Source organism: Rana temporaria, chromosome 2, assembly GCF_905171775.1.
Source record: "Rana temporaria chromosome 2, aRanTem1.1, whole genome shotgun sequence".
NCBI classification, from domain to species: domain Eukaryota; kingdom Metazoa; phylum Chordata; class Amphibia; order Anura; family Ranidae; genus Rana; species Rana temporaria.
Window position 1 is genome coordinate 329431044 of NC_053490.1, and position 18200 is coordinate 329449243.

General features: G+C 41.2%; 3 long non-coding RNA genes across 3 annotated transcripts; 2 read left to right on the top strand and 1 right to left on the bottom strand.

Annotated features, from left to right (window-relative positions):
• Nucleotides 1-11601: 11601 nt before the first annotated feature.
• On the bottom strand, nucleotides 11602-12313 carry LOC120927060. Its single transcript, XR_005747024.1, has 3 exons — nucleotides 12050-12313; nucleotides 11794-11925; nucleotides 11602-11686 (listed from the first exon to the last, which is right to left on the bottom strand). It is a non-coding gene; the product is annotated as an uncharacterized LOC120927060 (long non-coding RNA).
• Nucleotides 12314-15047: 2734 nt separating this feature from the next.
• On the top strand, nucleotides 15048-16096 carry LOC120927058. The gene is made up of 4 exons (XR_005747022.1): nucleotides 15048-15294; nucleotides 15419-15550; nucleotides 15656-15735; nucleotides 15860-16096. It is a non-coding gene; the product is annotated as an uncharacterized LOC120927058 (long non-coding RNA).
• A 565-nt stretch (nucleotides 16097-16661) lies between these two features.
• On the top strand, nucleotides 16662-17906 carry LOC120927062. Its single transcript, XR_005747026.1, has 4 exons — nucleotides 16662-16707; nucleotides 17028-17108; nucleotides 17200-17408; nucleotides 17531-17906. It is a non-coding gene; the product is annotated as an uncharacterized LOC120927062 (long non-coding RNA).
• The last annotated feature ends 294 nt before the right edge of the window (nucleotides 17907-18200 follow it).

Below are 18200 nucleotides of genomic sequence, written 5' to 3' on the forward strand. Positions count from 1 at the left end.
GCAGAGCTCACGCTGATGGATCAGCTGTGCGGCTCACTAATGTGCTGCCCTCAATCAGAGTAAGATGATATACAGCTGAATAGGGGGCAGCTCCTCACTCTCTAATGGGCGTGGTTATCACGGCAGATGTCATGGGGATTACCCATGGGAGCCCCAGGGGCCGCGTCAGCGCAAAAGAAAAGCATCCCTCTAGGAGATGCTGAATCAGGCGCGCTTGCGCGGAGGAGAAGGAACCCCTGGGGGAATACACCGGCGTCAGATATGACGCATCAGTGCCTACCCAATGGGTGCCGTGAAGAAGCGGACACGCACTAACACTCAAGCCTCCGCTTGAGTTCAGCCCAGCATCGCTACACTGGTGTGCGCCCCCTAGCGCCCAGAGTGGCTTGCAGCTTGAAACGGACTGATAGATGTCCGATAATACAGGCAGTCAGCTGAAGTGCAGGGGATCAGTGCTGATGGTATGAGGGCATGAAAAACATGTTTTCATCCATATCGGGCAAATAGGTAAAGAAATGAAAATGGAAGAGAGAAAAAACGGAAAAAATGAAAAAAGGGAGAAAAAAAGAAAAATAAGAAAAATAAGAAGAAAAAAAAAAGATAAGAAAAAAAAAAAAGGGGAAGAAAGAAAAGGGAAAAGAAAACGAAAACAAAAACAAAAAGGAAGAAAATGATAAGAATGAATATAAAAATAAAAATAATAATGAATGAAAAAAAAGAAAAAAAAAAAATATATATATAAATAAATAATAGTGAGTGTAAAAGAAAAAATTGAGTGAAAAATTAAAAAGATGAAAAAATAATGAATAAAATGAAAAAAATGCAAAAAATGAAGAGATGATAATAATGCTGCTGAAAAAAAAAAAAAAAAAAAAAAATTATAATATAAATGAAAGGCCACCAATTGACCCAAGAAAGAACAAAAACACACAGGAAAAGTCCACGGGTCACAGTACGAATCCACTCGAAATTCATTACAATGACATTTGACATTTATATTGTTACATAAAAGTATATTCTTCTATATAACAGAAAAAGAGGGTATTCAAGAACGAATCAAATTTATCATAAAATGTTGTTGCATACCTGCAGTCATATAGGCTGCACACTAAAGTTCTATACTCCCAATTGTCGGGTGGTGGAATCTCGCAAAATTGGGGCACGTCAGAGTGTAAATACACAATTCGCGGCACCCATTGCACCACCTCCCTCTTACAACGGGGAATATTAGTGCTCAGGGGACTAGGGCAAGACTGCTTGGTAGGCCATGATGGATTAGGGCTGATGACCATTTGGTAGAGCCTAACCATGGGAAGTGGGAAAACAGCTTTGATTGAAAAGCTTCAAAATAACAGTATAGTATCCCCGGCATAACCGACTTGTGGTCACTGAATTAAAGGAAGGGCTTATAGCTTATATTTTCATTTAACCCTGGGTGCTGGGTAGCATTAAGTGTATATATCCAGCGTGCTTCCGTTTGTAGCAGTCGTTTGTCAGCATCGCCTCCTCTCTCATTGAGAGGAATATGTGCCAGAGCAAAGAAGCCTAACATTGCCTGGTTGTGGTTGTGGAACAAGCCTATATGGCGGCTGATGGGTGTTTCCATAAGTTTTTTCTTAACAGCTAAGACATGGTCTCTCATTCTGCAAAAGAAATTGCGTTTAGTTTTTCCTACATAGTAGGCACCGCAATTGCATTTCATTAAGTAGATGATGCCAATTGTTTGGCAGGTTGCGCGGAACTTGGGTGAGTATGTTTCGCCATTGGGGAGAGAAACACTTTCACCTGGCAGGATGTATCGACAAAAATTGCATTTACCGCACAGGAAAGTTCCTGTCTTAGTTGGTTTGGGCACCATTTGTGTCGCATAATGGCTGGTGACAGCTCTATCCCGAATTGAGGGAGAGCGTTTGAATGTTATCTCCGGTTTTAAGTTAATGAATTTCTTAATTTTGTCATCAGAGGTAAGGAGGTACCAATATTTGCTGTAGATATTCCGAATTAATTGATGCTGACGATTAAAGCGTGTGATCACCCTAGTGGTGTTGGCTTTAGAGACATTTTTGGATTTATAGATGAGGTCATTTCTGTCTAATAGGCTGGCTTTATTGTAGGCACGGCGTAAGCAAGTCTTGCTATATCCTCTCTCTTTAAGGCGGGCGTAAAGCTGTGCTGCTTCTTTTTTATAATCTTCTTCGCGGGAGCAATTGCGCCTCAGTCTTAGATATTGACTGTATGGAATACTATTGATAAGTGGACTGGGGTGCGAACTGGAAGCATGCAGTAAGCTGTTGCCTGCTGTAGGTTTCCTGTAGAGTGTGGAACACAGGCTGCCTTTACTATCAATGAAAAGTTCAACATCCAGAAAAGTTATGTTTTTCTGGCTATAGTTATATGTAAATTTTAAATTATAGTTGTTAATTTGTAGCCCTTCCAAAAATATCAGAAGCTCATCATGAGAGCCCCCCCCCAAATACTTTCTCCTTGATTGACTTTCTCCTTTGGTTTTCTTTGATTTTTTACTATTCAGCATCTGGAATAAACAGAGTTTTCAGGCAATTTATCTGCCTAATTTCCGGCAGTTACTACTGTAACTTTAATCAGGTAATACTATTACCATTATTTGTTTATATTTCCACTTTCTCCCTGCTTCACCTTTATTATTCTGATAGGTGTAACAACTATAATGTTTAATTAGTACATAAAAAATGCCACATTCCGTGAGTAGTTTAGATTCTTTCAATATCCTGCAGCCTATATAGGCGTTTATATTTATATTAATATTATCTTTATTACCGCTGTGATTTGCGGTCTAAATAAATTTTTAAACTAATTTGTCACTAAATAGCCGTGTACTAACAGTACCACCAGAAGCAATATTTACATAATCTTATGACATGTTGCATATAGTTTCATAGTGAATGACTTCCTGTTTTGTGCTATACAGTACTGACAGAAATTTCTTGGGTTGATCCATATCAATCTCTTTTGAGACTACTTCTTCACCAATCTTCCCATTACTCTTATCATTATTTGAACCAGGTAATAATTATTATTTTTTATACATATCTTTTCTACAGATGTTTATTCATCACAATTTTGTCTTTTCTTCATTATACCTCTTTCTTCTCTTCTTATTTGTTAATTTTTAATATCTTCATTCTGTACCTACAGTACCTGCTTGCCTCCGGCTCCTCTTCCTCTATAGGCTTGCATCCAGGCTCTGTGCGGTGCATGGTGACCCTACCCGCATACATAAGAGGATTATTTCCTCTTTTTCCCATCCCTCCTTCCTTCCATCTGGGATTTTCCATCTGGGATTCTGAGCCAGTTACGGCTAACTATTCAGGTTTTTCAGTCCATTCTTTCAGGTAAATATTTCTGTCAAAGTCCACAGCTATCACAGACACTCCATTAACTCGATTTTTGTCTATTTAAACAAATATATTCTTTTTATGTCTTATAATAAACTATGATTATGTCAACATCTATGGTCAATCAGACACGTTTGTATGTACTGATACAACAAATCTATGTGACTATTTGTATATATTGTAGATTGGGGGGTATGTGATCGAGAGTCCTAAAAAAGGATACAGCACCTCATCCCAAAATAGATTCAAAGGAGGGGAATTTTTTGGAAGAGTTGGGGGGATTATTGCGGTGCGATGAAGAAAACCAGACAAAGTATGTATGTATATATAAAAATATATAAAAAAGGTTTATTCATTCAATTTTTACAAAATATAGTAATTCAATATACAGATAGTGCATAAATTATTTTGTGGGAGCAAGATCTAGAAATAATTTTTTCGATCAGGTCGACCCTACTAGTTTCGCCTCTTGGCTTCTTCAGGGGAATTAGGACAAGATCGTCTCTCTAGATTACTCTAAAGAGATGAAAAAGAAAGATGGGGGGGAGTAACCGGAAGGAGATGGAGTAGAGACAGACACTCTCCACACGCTGCACCACGCTCCTCCACCCGACCATTGCTATATGTAAAAAGATTCGCTCGTATCTTCCCCGCCTGAGATCCCCTGCTTGAACCCGTTTGAACCCACCGCTTACCATTCCGACCGAATCTGCTCTCAACCAGCTCACATCTTGGTAGAAGGGGATACAGTGGCAAGGAGGAGTACAGCGGAAGCCCGGACGTTAGATCACCCGGATTGCAGCAGAAAAGACTCAGGGTATGAGGAGGGAAAAAACGTTGAATAACCCACCTGGAGAGGAACCGCGCAGGGAGCAGTCGCGGGGTGAACGGTTGCCTGGATCGTCGGGACCGATAGCTCCGGGCAGACGCAGTCATACATCCCAGCCGGAGATACAGAGGTATTTCCCCCTGACGCGGTCGGCTACGAGTAAGCACCGCGAGACGGGGTCACATGATAGTGTGACGTGTGGGGAGAAGTCAGCTGCGGCTATCTCAGTCTCCACAGGTGTGTCTGCAGGGAAGCATACGCTGTCTAGAGGAGGAGAGGAGAGCAGAGGGAAAGGAGGTTTGAAACTGCAGATGGATAAGAAGGACAAACAGAGGGAAAAGGAGCAATCTCAGATACAGCCTTTGCAGACTACGCAGGGAGACCATGAGACTGAGTTAAGTGTGTTAAAAGCCATGCTGCAAGCTCTCCCCACAAAGGCTGACATGGAGGCACTGGTCAAACGCATGGAGGAATCCCACCGTAAAGATTTGGAGGCCGTACGGGACAAAGTCCAGCAGATAACAGATAAGTTGGAAAGAGATGATTTGCTGTTGTCTAATTTGGATACACGAGTTACGATAATAGAGCAGACATATAAGGCAAAAATATCTCAGGTGGACCGTATGCAGCTTAGGTTGGAAGAAATGGAGGACCGTAGCAGGCGCAAGAATCTAAGGTTTAGGGGGGTCCCAGAAGCGGTGGAAAAAGAGAACTTACAAATAACAATAAATGGGATATGTACTCAGCTGGTGGGTTCCCCGCTCCCTCAAGGGTTTGAATTTGAAAGGTTGCATAGAGCCTTGGGTCCCCGCCCAACGAATTTGGACAGACCGAGAGATATAATTGGGTGCTTCCATAGATATGCCCATAAAGAGCTGGTCAGTAGAGCAGCATGGGAAGCGGGGGGGGTTGAATTTGAGGGGGCACAAATAAAAATCCTCCCGGACTTATCGAGAGCTACTTTACAACGAAGGGCCATGTTGCGTCCGCTACTGGACAGAATAAAAGGGGCTGGAGGAAGCTATAGATGGGGGTACCCAATATCTGTTACAGTCAAACGAGGGGCTGAATCATATGTTATAAAGCAACATGAGGATCTACCCGGCTTGTTTAAATTTATGGAAGTAGAGCCAATAGAAATCCCAGATTGGCTACAGCAGCTATCAAATATTAGAAAATAAGGCCAGGAGAAAACAGAGAAGAGATTGAAGACCAGTAGGAAGACCCGGGAGGGTGATTAGGGGGTGATTAGGGGTTCCTCCCTTCAGGTCCGGCCCCTCCCCCCTATAAAATATATTTTTTTTTTTTTCCCTTCCTTTTGGAAATATGGATGGACTTTCTCTCTTATTTTTTTTTTTTTTTCCTACTACCCTACTACCACCAGGTTCCCCCACCTGAATTGTAATTCGCACAAATTACACAAACTGCACTAACTAATTGCACGAACTTATAATTAGACACAGAAGAAATAAGAGAAAAGAAGAAACACATGTTTGAAAATTGCGATATGGAACACGAATCACAGAATTAAAGGAGGAAGGAAGGGGGGGTTACATTTCTATGTTTTTTTTTTTAAAATGACTATTTTTCTTTTTTTTTTTTTTTTGGTGGGGGGGGAGGGGGGAGGGGGAGTAGTGGTGGGGGGAGGGCGGGGGAGGGAGGGGTGTGTTCCTTTTTGGAGTGTGGGGGGGGGATTTAAAGTATTAAGTAGTAAATATATGATTGTAGATATAGATATATATATATATAGTTTTATTATATATATTGTTTGTTTTGGTCACAAGAAATCACAGTCTCATAGGACTCACAGGAATTAAGGAGGTAGTACCTGCTAGTAGCGAGAAATAAGGTGCCTAAGTGAGAGTTAAGAAGCAAGATATATAGGAATGTGTAGAGGTACAGATGTAGGCAGAAGTATGTAGACATGGATACACTCCTTTTTTTTTTTAGACACAATAAGGGGAACGTGGGGGGATCGAGGTAGATGGTGGGGAAGAGGGGGAGGGAGGGAGGTAGCCGGGGGAGAATGTGGGATTTTATTTTATTTTTATCAAGTCTCTGGCGTTACATAAAGTGAAGAAAGGGAGAGATTAAAATAAAAGTTATAGCTCTTTCCCCCCCCCCCCTTTTTTCTTTTTTTGTTTTTGTTTGTTTGTATATTTTTTCCCCCCTTTTTTTTTATATATCTCTCCTTTTCGCCCTCTCCAAATGAGACTAGAGTTATTGTTATAAAGACGGAATTTCCGTCAAGGTCAAGGTCAAGGTCTTTCGTCCTATCTCCCCCCAAAAAAAAATGAGTAGACATTACTTTAATTTAAGGGATGGGTATGGGATATGAAGAAATATGAATACCAAATATCCCGGGGGAAACCAAATATATAGAAATGAATTTAAAAGGGAGCTAGATGGTTGGGGAAATGGGGGAGGGGCAGGATGCTGGAGGGAGGTGAGGAAGGGAGGAGGGGGGTGGGGGAAGGGATTGATAGAAAGAGGTTAAAGAAAGGAGGGAAGAAAGGGAAAGGGAAAGGGAAAAGGGGGGGAAAAGAAAAGGAAAAGGGAAACAGTTATAATAAAGGAGCTGGAAGTGGGGGGAGGGAGGGGGAAATGGAAGGTGAAAGAGGGGAAAGGGAAGGTATAAAATGGTCAACGATGGTCGGGGGGGGGTGTAGGGAGGCGGGGTGGAGCTATTCGATCGCTCCGTTACTACCCCCAGAGTAGGCACATACCCACGGTGATTACTGGAGAAGGATCCAGTCTTGGGTATTTCTTTTTCCTTAGGGACATAGGGGGAGGGGGAGGAAGTAAAGAAGGGAGGGGGGTTGACAGGGTTTTTTTTTTTTTTTTTTTTTCCCTCTCTCCTTCTCTCGAGATGGGGACAATAAAAATAACCTCTCTGAATGCGAGAGGACTGAATACTCCTGAAAAAAGGAAAATGATTTTGAAGGATTTAAAGAACTGGGATACGGATGTAGCTTTTGTTCAGGAGACCCACTTTAGGGGGGGAGCTTGCCATACCTCCAGAATAGATTTTTTCCTCACGTATACCACTCAATGAATCAAGATGCGAAATCTAAGGGAGTGTCAATTCTGATCTCAAACCGTGTGAATTGGACTTTACAAGATAAACGCCTGGATCCGAATGGCAGGTTCCTCTTCCTGAAGGGCAGTGTGGGAGGGGTTGGAGTTACCTTGGCCTCGGTGTATGCACCAAATATTAAACAAGATAGATTCATTAAAGAAGTTATTACAGAATTGGTCGAATTCTCAGAGGGAAAATTAATTCTGGGAGGGGATTTCAACATTACGTTAGATCCCAAGATAGACACATCGTCTGGGACTTCTTCGACACCAAGGAGTGTCAGAAGGGGGATAATAAAGAAATTGCATGAGACACAACTAGTGGACGTGTGGAGGATTCTACACGAAGAGGAAAAGGACTACACCTTTTTCTCTAATCCGCATCAGGTTTACACCCGGGTAGACATGTTTTTTGTACCCCACTATTTGATCACTTCTGTAACAGAGACAGCAATTGGTAACATAACGTGGTCGGATCATGCTCCAATCAGTCTAAGTCTCTCCCTTTCTAACGAGGTATTCGCCCAAGATAGAAATTGGCGTTTGAATGAGGGGCTGCTGCAAAATCCAGAAGTCAGGAATGATGTGGCTAAGGAGATTGCAGCATACTTTCAGGTCAATGATATACCAGGAAGTAATCCAGGAATGGTTTGGGAGGCTCATAAGACAGTCATTCGGGGGATCCTGATAAAACATGGATCTTATTTAAAAAAAAAACGGGATAAACAGATCAGGGAGATATTAGTGGAAATTCAGAAACTAGAACTTCAACATAAAAAAAAACAACTACTAGAGACCGGGAGAAAGTTGGGGCAACTAAGGAGGCAATTCTCAGAGATTATGCGGTATAAAGCTAAGGCGATTATACAGAGAGGTAGGAAGGCCAATTATGAGCTGGGAGATAAATGCAGTAAACTACTTGCAGGGAAACTTAAGGAAAAGAACAGGTCGGTTTATGTCCCACATATCAAAGGGAAGGATGGACAGCTTAAAAAAAAACCTAGAGAGATAGCTCAGACATTCGGGGAATATTACTCGGCGCTATACAATTTACCAACAGTAGGGGACAAACAGCTGGAGATAGAGGAATATCTATCTGGGGTAGGCAGACCTAGACTACCATCTCCAGTCCGAAAGAAGCTGGAGAGTCCTATTTCTGTGGAAGAAGTAGGGGAAACTTTAAAAAAAATGAAGTTAGGGAAATCTCCCGGCCCAGACGGATTCTCGGTAAGTTACTATAGGGAATTTTCCACAATATTAAACGGACAGATGGCAAAGTTCTTTAACGCAGTTGGAGGTACGGCGGTATTCCCCCCCGAGGCACTTCTGGCTCATATTACTGTCATCCCTAAAGAGGGGAAGGACCCGGCCGAATGTGGCAGTTCTAGGCCGATTTCATTACTAAACGCAGACCTTAAACTTTTCTCCAAGATAATAGCGTCTCGGCTTCAACCTTGGATAGCTGAATTAGTAGATATGGATCAAGTGGGATTTATCCCAGGAAGGGAAGCTAAAGACAATATGACTAAAATACTTAATTTGGTACATTATGTAGGAGAAAAAAAAATACCTTGTGTGTTTCTGAACACAGACGCAGAAAAAGCGTTTGACAGGGTGAGCTGGCGTTTTTTTGAGGAAGTACTGAGACAAGTGGGAATAGGGGAACAGATGGTCAGATGGATTATGAGTATATATACAGACCCACATGCCTCAGTAAGAGTCAATGGAGTAATATCACCTCCTTTTAAAATTACAAATGGAACAAGACAAGGATGCCCCCTATCACCCTTGCTATTCGCCCTCACACTAGAGCCCCTATTAAATAGGATCCGACAAAATGTAGACATCCAGGGAATTCAGATGGGAGATCAGACACATAAAGTAGCAGCATATGCGGACGACCTGCTTTTTACAGTGACCAACCCTCATGTATCACTCCCTAATCTCGTAAGAGAAATAGAGGTATATGGTAGAATATCTAATCTGAAAATAAATAACATAAAATCTGAAGCTATGAAGGTGGCGATACCAGAACCTATGGGGGATATAATTAAACAGAATTTTAGGTTTAAATGGGGAAAGGTATTAAAGTATCTAGGAACATATATACCATCAGATATTAAAAATATTTATGCTTTGAACTTTCCCCCATTATATAACGAAATACGAAGACTGTTGGAAAAGTGGAGACATGGAATGCACTCCTGGTTCGGGAGAGGAAGTATAGTTAAAATGTGTATTTTGCCAAAGGTATTATATTTGTTTCAGGCACTGCCAATCCGTATACCAATGACCTTCCTTCGACAGGTAAACTCCCTGTTTATGAAATTTATATGGGCAGGGAAAAAAGCCAGAATTAAAAAAGAATTGTTGAGAATGTCGAAAAACGTAGGAGGGATGGCAGTCCCGGATATAATAAAATACTACAGAGCATCGCATTTAACGAGGCTGGTAGACTGGTGTAGAAACGGGGAGTCTAAACGTTGGGTAAATATAGAGCAGTACGTGAGTCAGATACCCCTGGCTAGAGCACCTTGGTGCTATGCGGTTCTTCCTAGATACCTCAAGAGACACCCTATAATAGGCCCTACATTGCAAATCTCTGCGAGAATTTGTCAAGATAAGAAATATACACCAAGTAAATCGCCATTGATACCTATAATAGGTAATCCTAATTTTACCCCAGGGATGGAAAAAAACATAAAAGAAAAATTTAAAGAAAAGGACCTCTGTCAGGTCTCAGACTTTCTGAGGCCAAATGCGTGGCCATCAATTAAGGATTTGACAGAAGTGGGAGGTACATTTGAACTTGCAATATGGCAGGCATTGCAAGTAAGTCATTTTTTAAGATCTCTGGGCCCGGTAACAGAATTTAATAGGAAATTGACAGTATTGGAAAAAAGTTGTAGCGGGGTGGAACCAGTCTCAAGGACATTATCTAAAATGTATGGGTTTTTGAACATGCCAGCTGAGGATTATGTGATGCCAGGTATTCAGAAATGGGAAGAAGATCTGGGGAGAATATTCACCCCAAGTCAACATAAACAAATAATATACCTGGCATTCAACTCATCAGTATGTTCAAAAATGCAAGAAGCTAATTACAAGCTCCTTATACAATGGTACTACACTCCAGAAAGATTATATCAATTTGATAAAGAGGTAGATAAAAGGTGTTGGAGATGTGGTAGAGAACAAGGAACTCTGTTCCATATTTTTTGGTCATGCCAAAAAATGCGATATTATTGGGAGGAAGTAAGAAGAATCTCTCAAAAATTTTCGGAAGAATTGATTGCGGACGACCCTGCTCTCTTCCTGCTACATAGCTCACAGATACCAGCGCAGAAATATAAGAGGTCGGTAGTGTGCCATATGATAAACGCGGCAAGAGTAGGAATCACGCTGAGGTGGAGGGATGTGCGCCCGCCATCTATTGCAGGGTGGCTGAAAAGGATTGACGAGGTAGGAGCAATGGAAGATTTGGTGTATGCAGCACAGAATAAGAAAACACAGTATGAAGAAACATGGTCGGGGTGGAAGGTATTCATTAGATCAGAAGAAGGAAGGAGGCTGTTAGAGGAAAACTAGAATCCTAGAGAGAAGGAAGTAGGGTAGAGGTGGATGAGAAAGTTTTGAGAGGCTTAAGTCCTATGTCTCGAGAGAGGAGAGAGGGAAGGGAAGGGAGGGAGGATGGGTTTTTTTTTTTTTTCTTTGGGAAGGGAGGGAGGTTAAGAGGGGATATAAATGAAGATGGTCTAGGAAGTAGGTATTGATAAATGAAAATGTGTAGAAGATGTAATTGCAGTTGTAACATTTTGTGTTGTTTAATGGAGAAAAACAAAAATAAAGGATATGTAAAAAAAAAAAAAAAAAAAAGAATAAAACAATTTTAACATATGCATACAATATAAGCTCAAAAAGAACTTTGATTATATATGTTCAACAAAACATGTCATGTATATAGAGTACAAACAAAAGTTTGGCTGGGATCTCTGGCGGGGCAAGAGAAACCAAAGTTCATAGGAGCAAATGCGCATATATCCACAGCCTGGTAGCAGCCAATGCTGTTCAGCCCATGAGAGGGGGCTGGCAGCAAAATTCCATAGGTAGGAGAAATAAAACCTACCCTAGCTTCATGCATAGCCAGTCAAGGAAAAACCCCCTCAGGGTGGATATTGAAATCCAAGTTCAACTGACAGGACTTAAAAATACAGAAGAAAAAGAATCTATGTTAGAATATGTGTTATTAAATTATGATCTGTTTCAACTAATTAAACAAATCCATAATAGAGTCAATAGGGTTAATATATGTAAAACAGCCATGCCTTGAAGCGTAATAAAATCAAGGTGAATACAGGGGAATTAAGTAAGACAATAACATGGGCACTGAAGAGCCTCAATTCATCTGAGAAAAAAAAAAAAAAAAGTGTTTGAATAGATTTAGTATACTTCATAAAGTTAGTGAGAACATGGGTAACTAAATTATTAAGTGTAAGCAAGGGATCAACTTACATGGAGTATTTAACTAGATGAACAGTCTAAATGCAAGCAAACATCAGCTGGTGATAGAAAGTCAAAGGATAGTCGTTTGCAGCAAAAATCAAGGACCAGTCAATTGCAGCTGAAAAGTCCACAGATAATCTCCTTTAAAAAGGGTAGAAAATGAATGAAAATAAATGAAAAAGTGAAGGTTTAGCCATAAGTATTCAAACCTTACACAGAGGAGACAATAGTGAGGAGAGTGAATGGTTGCAGGATGGAAACTTACCTATCTTTAAGAGGAATAAAGACATCTGTCAGTACCCTGTTGGTAGCAGACAGATAATGATCATATCATGCTATATATAGCCTGTTGGGGAGGCGGGTGCATCGCGATTGGATCTCAGAGGTCACATGGTCGCTGAGATGCCTACAATTCCCACACTCCTTAGCGCTGAAGCAGCCGTGTCATATGATGACACCGGCCAATCAGCGGAGCCGCACTCTGGAGAAAAAGGAAAAAAGGAAGGAAACGTATGAGTGCAGAGGGGAGGAACACATAGCACTAAAAGAGAGCGATTGCCAGCCAGCAGCACCAAAACAGTCACACATACACAGAGCGGCGTGGACCATGACCGCAAGCTGACTGATCAAGGCAAACCAAGCAATCAAACATGAAAGCAAAAGCAGTAGATCATATATTGTAGAAGTCAAAATATAATAAAGAATTAAGACAAACAAAAAATCACTAATAAGAAGGGGAGAGAGACCCTGAACAGGGATGTGAATGGGCTGATGTATGGAAAAGGGCTGTAGTGGCTTATTGGGAAGGATGCGCATTACCTCCAGAACTAATTAGGGCTCAAGCTAGTCCCACATATAGGTGAACCCAGAAAGGAAAAATTGCCAAGCCAGAGACCCAAGCCAAAATAAAAAATTATATACAACATATTTACCAATAAAATGAAAAATGTAGGGTTTACACTATATGTACAAACATATGTATTCAATATATTTCAATACATACAATCAAAAATCGACAACATTATTATTGGTTCATAAATTATACATCAATATTCAAAGGAAGTAAATGTGGTTGTTATAATGATATATAGCAATATATAACACATTATTGCCCCCATCATAAATGGGAGCAGGTGGGTTGATTTTAGCCAGTGCCGGAACTTGCCCACTAGGTGGAATATGGGGCAAAGAGTTTGGTGGTCAAAGTAGAATACATGGAGGACCTGCTGGAGAGTGGCAATAGAGCAGGATGTAATGAGGAGGGAGGAAATGACCAGACCATAACACCTTTCTTAGATGGAATAACGTAGAGGCCACACCATTTTATTAAATAATAATAGAATTTCTTATAAATATTTCTTTCACAGAAAGGGCTTGAAACTGATATATTCGTTCAACCCCGGAAATTTAGTGGCATCTAACTGATGTATCCATTTGGTTTCAAGTTGGAGTAAGGTCTGGTCAATTCCTCCACCTCGAACATGTATAGGAACATGCTCCAGGGCTGAGAAACTTACAGCGTTAAGATCAAAGTCATGTAGGCAACCTACATGTCTATTTAAAGCAGTGGTCATTAGACGCTTATATAGAGGGTTGACATGGTCTCTAATGCGTTTAAAAAACGGTCTCTTGGTCTTGCCAACATAGAAACATCCACATTGGCAAGATGCCAAGTAGACGACGCCCACCGATTGACAGGTGACACGGAACTTTAGTTTGTGAATGCGACCGTTGGGTAAAAGAGTGACGTCATTGGTATATATAAACCGACAAATGTCACAGTTACCACAAGAAAAAGTACCTTTGATAGTAGATGTCTCACATTCCTTTCTGGTGTGGTGACTTTGGACAAGGCGATCCCTCAGTGAGGGAGTCTGTTTAAATGTGATTTCAGGATATGGTTTTATATATTGTGATATCGTATTGTCGGCTAGAAGTAGGGGCCAAAATGTTTTAAAAATCTGTCGCATTTGAATATGCTGTTGCGAAAATTTGGTCACTATTCTGATAGAGTCAGTTTTATTAGGTTGTTTGTTGGCATTTGAATAAATAAGATTAGATCGGTCTAGTCTGATCACCTTGTTGAATGATCTTTTGAGCAAGGATCGACTGTAGCCCCTGGAGAGTAATCTACAGTATAGATCATTAGCTGCAGCGTGGAAATCTGTGTCTCTGGTGCAGTTTCTTTTGAGCCTCAGGAACTGGCTGTAAGGAATGCTATACAAGAGTGGTTCAGGGTGGGCACTGGTCGTGTGCAAAACAGTCTTGCCCGCAGACGGCTTGCGATACAGTGATGTATGCAAGCGACCCATACGGTCAACATGGATACGCAGATCCAGGAAACTTACATCAGTTTGGCTACATTCCATGGTGAACTTTAGGTTGAAGGTGTTAATAGCCAATAATTGCATAAGGAGTGTGAGTTCCTCCCTGGAGCCATACCACAAAATCAGTATGTCGTCTATATATCTGTACCATTTAATGGCCTTAGACAACAGTTTTGACAGACATATGTTCGAAAAGATCTCCTTCTCCCACCCCCCCAGATACAGGTTAGCATAGCTGGGGGCACACTTGGTCCCCATAGCCACTCCCTGTATCTGGAGGAAGTGGGAGGAGTCGAACATAAATACATTTCTTGTTAAGATAAACTTCAAAAGTTTCAGGACAAAAGCATTGTAGGGATCAGAGTTTAGGCCACGTGCCTGTAATTCTATGGATATAATTTCAAGGCCTTTGGAGTGTGGTATACAGTTATACAGACTCTCCACGTCGAGGGCCACCAGCCAAGATCCAGGTGGAATGGACTTACCATCCAGAGTTTGGAGCAGGTGGATGGTGTCCTTTACATAAGAGGGAAGAGACGTAACATGTGGTAACAAATATCTGTCCACCAAGGTGCTGGCTTTTTCTGTTAAACCGTTGCATCCCGAAACGATCGGTCGACCTGGGGGATGTTCTAAAGATTTATGAACTTTTGGTAGTGCATAGAATGTAGGGATTTTGGATTCCCTCACGTTCAAAAAATTCCAGGTATTTAAATCGATCGTGCCTTTTTGATAGGCTTCAAAAATCAGTTCATAGTACTCCTTATTGAAGTTTTCTATTAAAGTCTTAGAGATCGGTCTGTACCAGTCTTTGTTGCCAAGGATGTCGAGGCACATGGACTCATATGCCCCGACATCCATGACAACGACGTTTCCGCCTTTATCGGCTGGCTTTATGATCAATCCGGGATGGTTTTGCCAGTCCTCTGCACTCATACGTTTCCTTCCTTTTTTCCTTTTTCTCCAGAGTGCGGCTCCGCTGATTGGCCGGTGTCATCATATGACACGGCTGCTTCAGCGCTAAGGAGTGTGGGAATTGTAGGCATCTCAGCGACCATGTGACCTCTGAGATCCAATCGCGATGCACCCGCCTCCCCAACAGGCTATATATAGCATGATATGATCATTATCTGTCTGCTACCAACAGGGTACTGACAGATGTCTTTATTCCTCTTAAAGATAGGTAAGTTTCCATCCTGCAACCATTCACTCTCCTCACTATTGTCTCCCCTGTGTAAGGTTTGAATACTTATGGCTAAACCTTCACTTTTTCATTTATTTTCATTCATTTTCTACCCTTTTTAAAGGAGATTATCTGTGGACTTTTCAGCTGCAATTGACTGGTCCTTGATTTTTGCTGCAAACGACTATCCTTTGACTTTCTATCACCAGCTGATGTTTGCTTGCATTTAGACTGTTCATCTAGTTAAATACTCCATGTAAGTTGATCCCTTGCTTACACTTAATAATTTAGTTACCCATGTTCTCACTAACTTTATGAAGTATACTAAATCTATTCAAACACTTTTTTTTTTTTTTCTCAGATGAATTGAGGCTCTTCAGTGCCCATGTTATTGTCTTACTTAATTCCCCTGTATTCACCTTGATTTTATTACGCTTCAAGGTATGGCTGTTTTACATATATTAACCCTATTGACTCTATTATGGATTTGTTTAATTAGTTGAAACAGATCATAATGTAATAACACATATTCTAACATAGATTCTTTTTCTTCTGTATTTTTAAGTCCTGTCAGTTGAACTTGGATTTCAATATCCACCCTGAGGGGGTTTTTCCTTGACTGGCTGTGCATGAAGCTAGGGTAGGTTTTATTTCTCCTACCTATGGAATTTTGCTGCCAGCCCCCTCTCATGGGCTGAACAGCATTGGCTGCTACCAGGCTGTGGATATATGCGCATTTGCTCCTATGAACTTTGGTTTCTCTTGCCCCGCCAGAGATCCCAGCCAAACTTTTGTTTGTACTCTATATATATATGTACTCATTTTTTTCAATGACCCTGCACCTTTAAGGTACGGGCCTTGACATATCCTTTCTATTTACCGAGTTGCAATTTCTTTGCCTATTGGACAATCCTATATCATCTGCAGGATTTATGATGCTGCTGCGTTTGTCTTTTCGCCTTTTGTCCCCTTCCGTCTGGACACCCAAGGGCTTCACTTTGTGAGCCCGTTTTTGCCAGTGCTTTCTTTCCCCCTCCTGCTTGCTGATTCCCCTCCCCTTCCATCGGTGATTCGGCCACTCCCGGCTCCTGGACTTGGGTTTCTCTCCTTGTCTACGAGCCGCTCCGTTGTATGGCGGTGCCCCTCCCCCGGCGCGCTGTGATTGGCCGATTATTCGACCGTCCACGCCTTCCAACCCAGGGGTTGCTGGGGATTGTAGGCCTTCGGTCCAGCACCAGCTTGGGTGTCTGTGCACTGGCACTCTGTGTCCGCTCACGCCCGACCGCGCCTCCTATGACGCACGGACGTGTGGGAGGGGCTAAGGGGTATATCTGGACTGTGTCTGGCTGTGGAGCGTTAGTGTGTTGTGCACTCCTGTGGAGTTAACTTGTGCTGCTAAGACAGACGAACCAGGTACTCTCCCTATTATGCTTACCAGCTGCTTACTATATAAACTTGTTTCCTTTTGCGTGTCCAAGTCTTTTGGCTTGTTATTTTTCTCGACTTTTTTCTTTCTTTTCTGGATTTTCTTTACTATGGAACAGTCTTCTTGCTGATAATCACTATATTTATTTTATTTTAATATAGAAGCAAACTGTCTGTTTCACTTTATTTGTTTTTCTTCTATTTATTCCATATATCTGCTCTTTCTTTTTATTTAGTTATTTTTCCTGCTTGATCTCTAACTGTTCTCTCTTTTCTATATTTTTTGTTTGACACAACTCGTGGATCAGCTTGTCACTAAATCTGACTAGCCTCCGGTCTCAAGCTAGGCATAAGCCTCCACAGATGCTATACCTGTATACCTGAGCACTGTGAGTGTACACTCTATCTTTACTCTTTATTAAATAAATATTTCCTTATATACTCTACAATAGATATTGACATTACTACTCTTCTCCACAGTTGGCCACTTTGCTTCTGGGTGCCGCCCCCTGCCTCTCCGATGGTTGGGGACTGTGTGAATCCCATCTGCAGCGGTTTCTCATTTTTTCCTGCCTAGGTTATCCTTTTGGCTGTCAACTTGTGTACATCTGGCCTGATTTTTCAGGAAGGTGATGGTATCAGGGTATTATACACCCTGTTGTTTGTTTACATCCACTACGGACCAGCAGGTGGGCATTATGTTGGTATACACTGACAGAGCGACTTTATATATTTATTGTTTATGTATATTTAATATATCTGTGTATAAATCATTAATTTTCTTTCCTTTTTTTCTGTATGTTATTATCAGAATCCAAACTCTGATCTCAACCACCCCTGAAGAAGCCTAACCAGGCGAAATATATAGGGTTTACCAACCGGGTTGTGATCTCTGCTACAGTATTTATGTCTGTTATGGAAACCTTTTAACCTTGTTATACCTGTTAGGTTGTTTTGGTTTATGAATTGGACTCCGTTAGAGTCCATGATATGTCCTACAACCTGACGCTATTTTTTTAAATAAACTATTAAAATTTATAGTACTTGTTCTATTTTTCTTTATGGGTTTCTGCTTGCACCGCTATAGTCCCGCCATTGTTCGACTTTCCCATATATAAATTTGGGATGAGGTGCTCTTGTTAATGATACTATTTTTTAGTCTAGACCAGCCAGATCCTATCCCTCTTTCTCCAAATATTTTCTTGGATGTTTTAATACATCATATCTGGATCTGAGTGGCCTAGCAATCTCTAATTAAAATATGATGCTTCTGGCTCTATTTATGAACCCATGACATTTTGATTGTGATGTGTATATATATGCTTATTTATATGTTAATATCTGTTTAGGACTTAGTTTCCATCACTTTGCCATCTAGCCCCCCCTCCCTCTTTTTCAATATCCCTCCTGGTATCCCCTTCCTAGCCCCCTCTCTAGCTATTCTCCACAGACAGTGTCTCCAGCACCTTGAGTGTGCATCA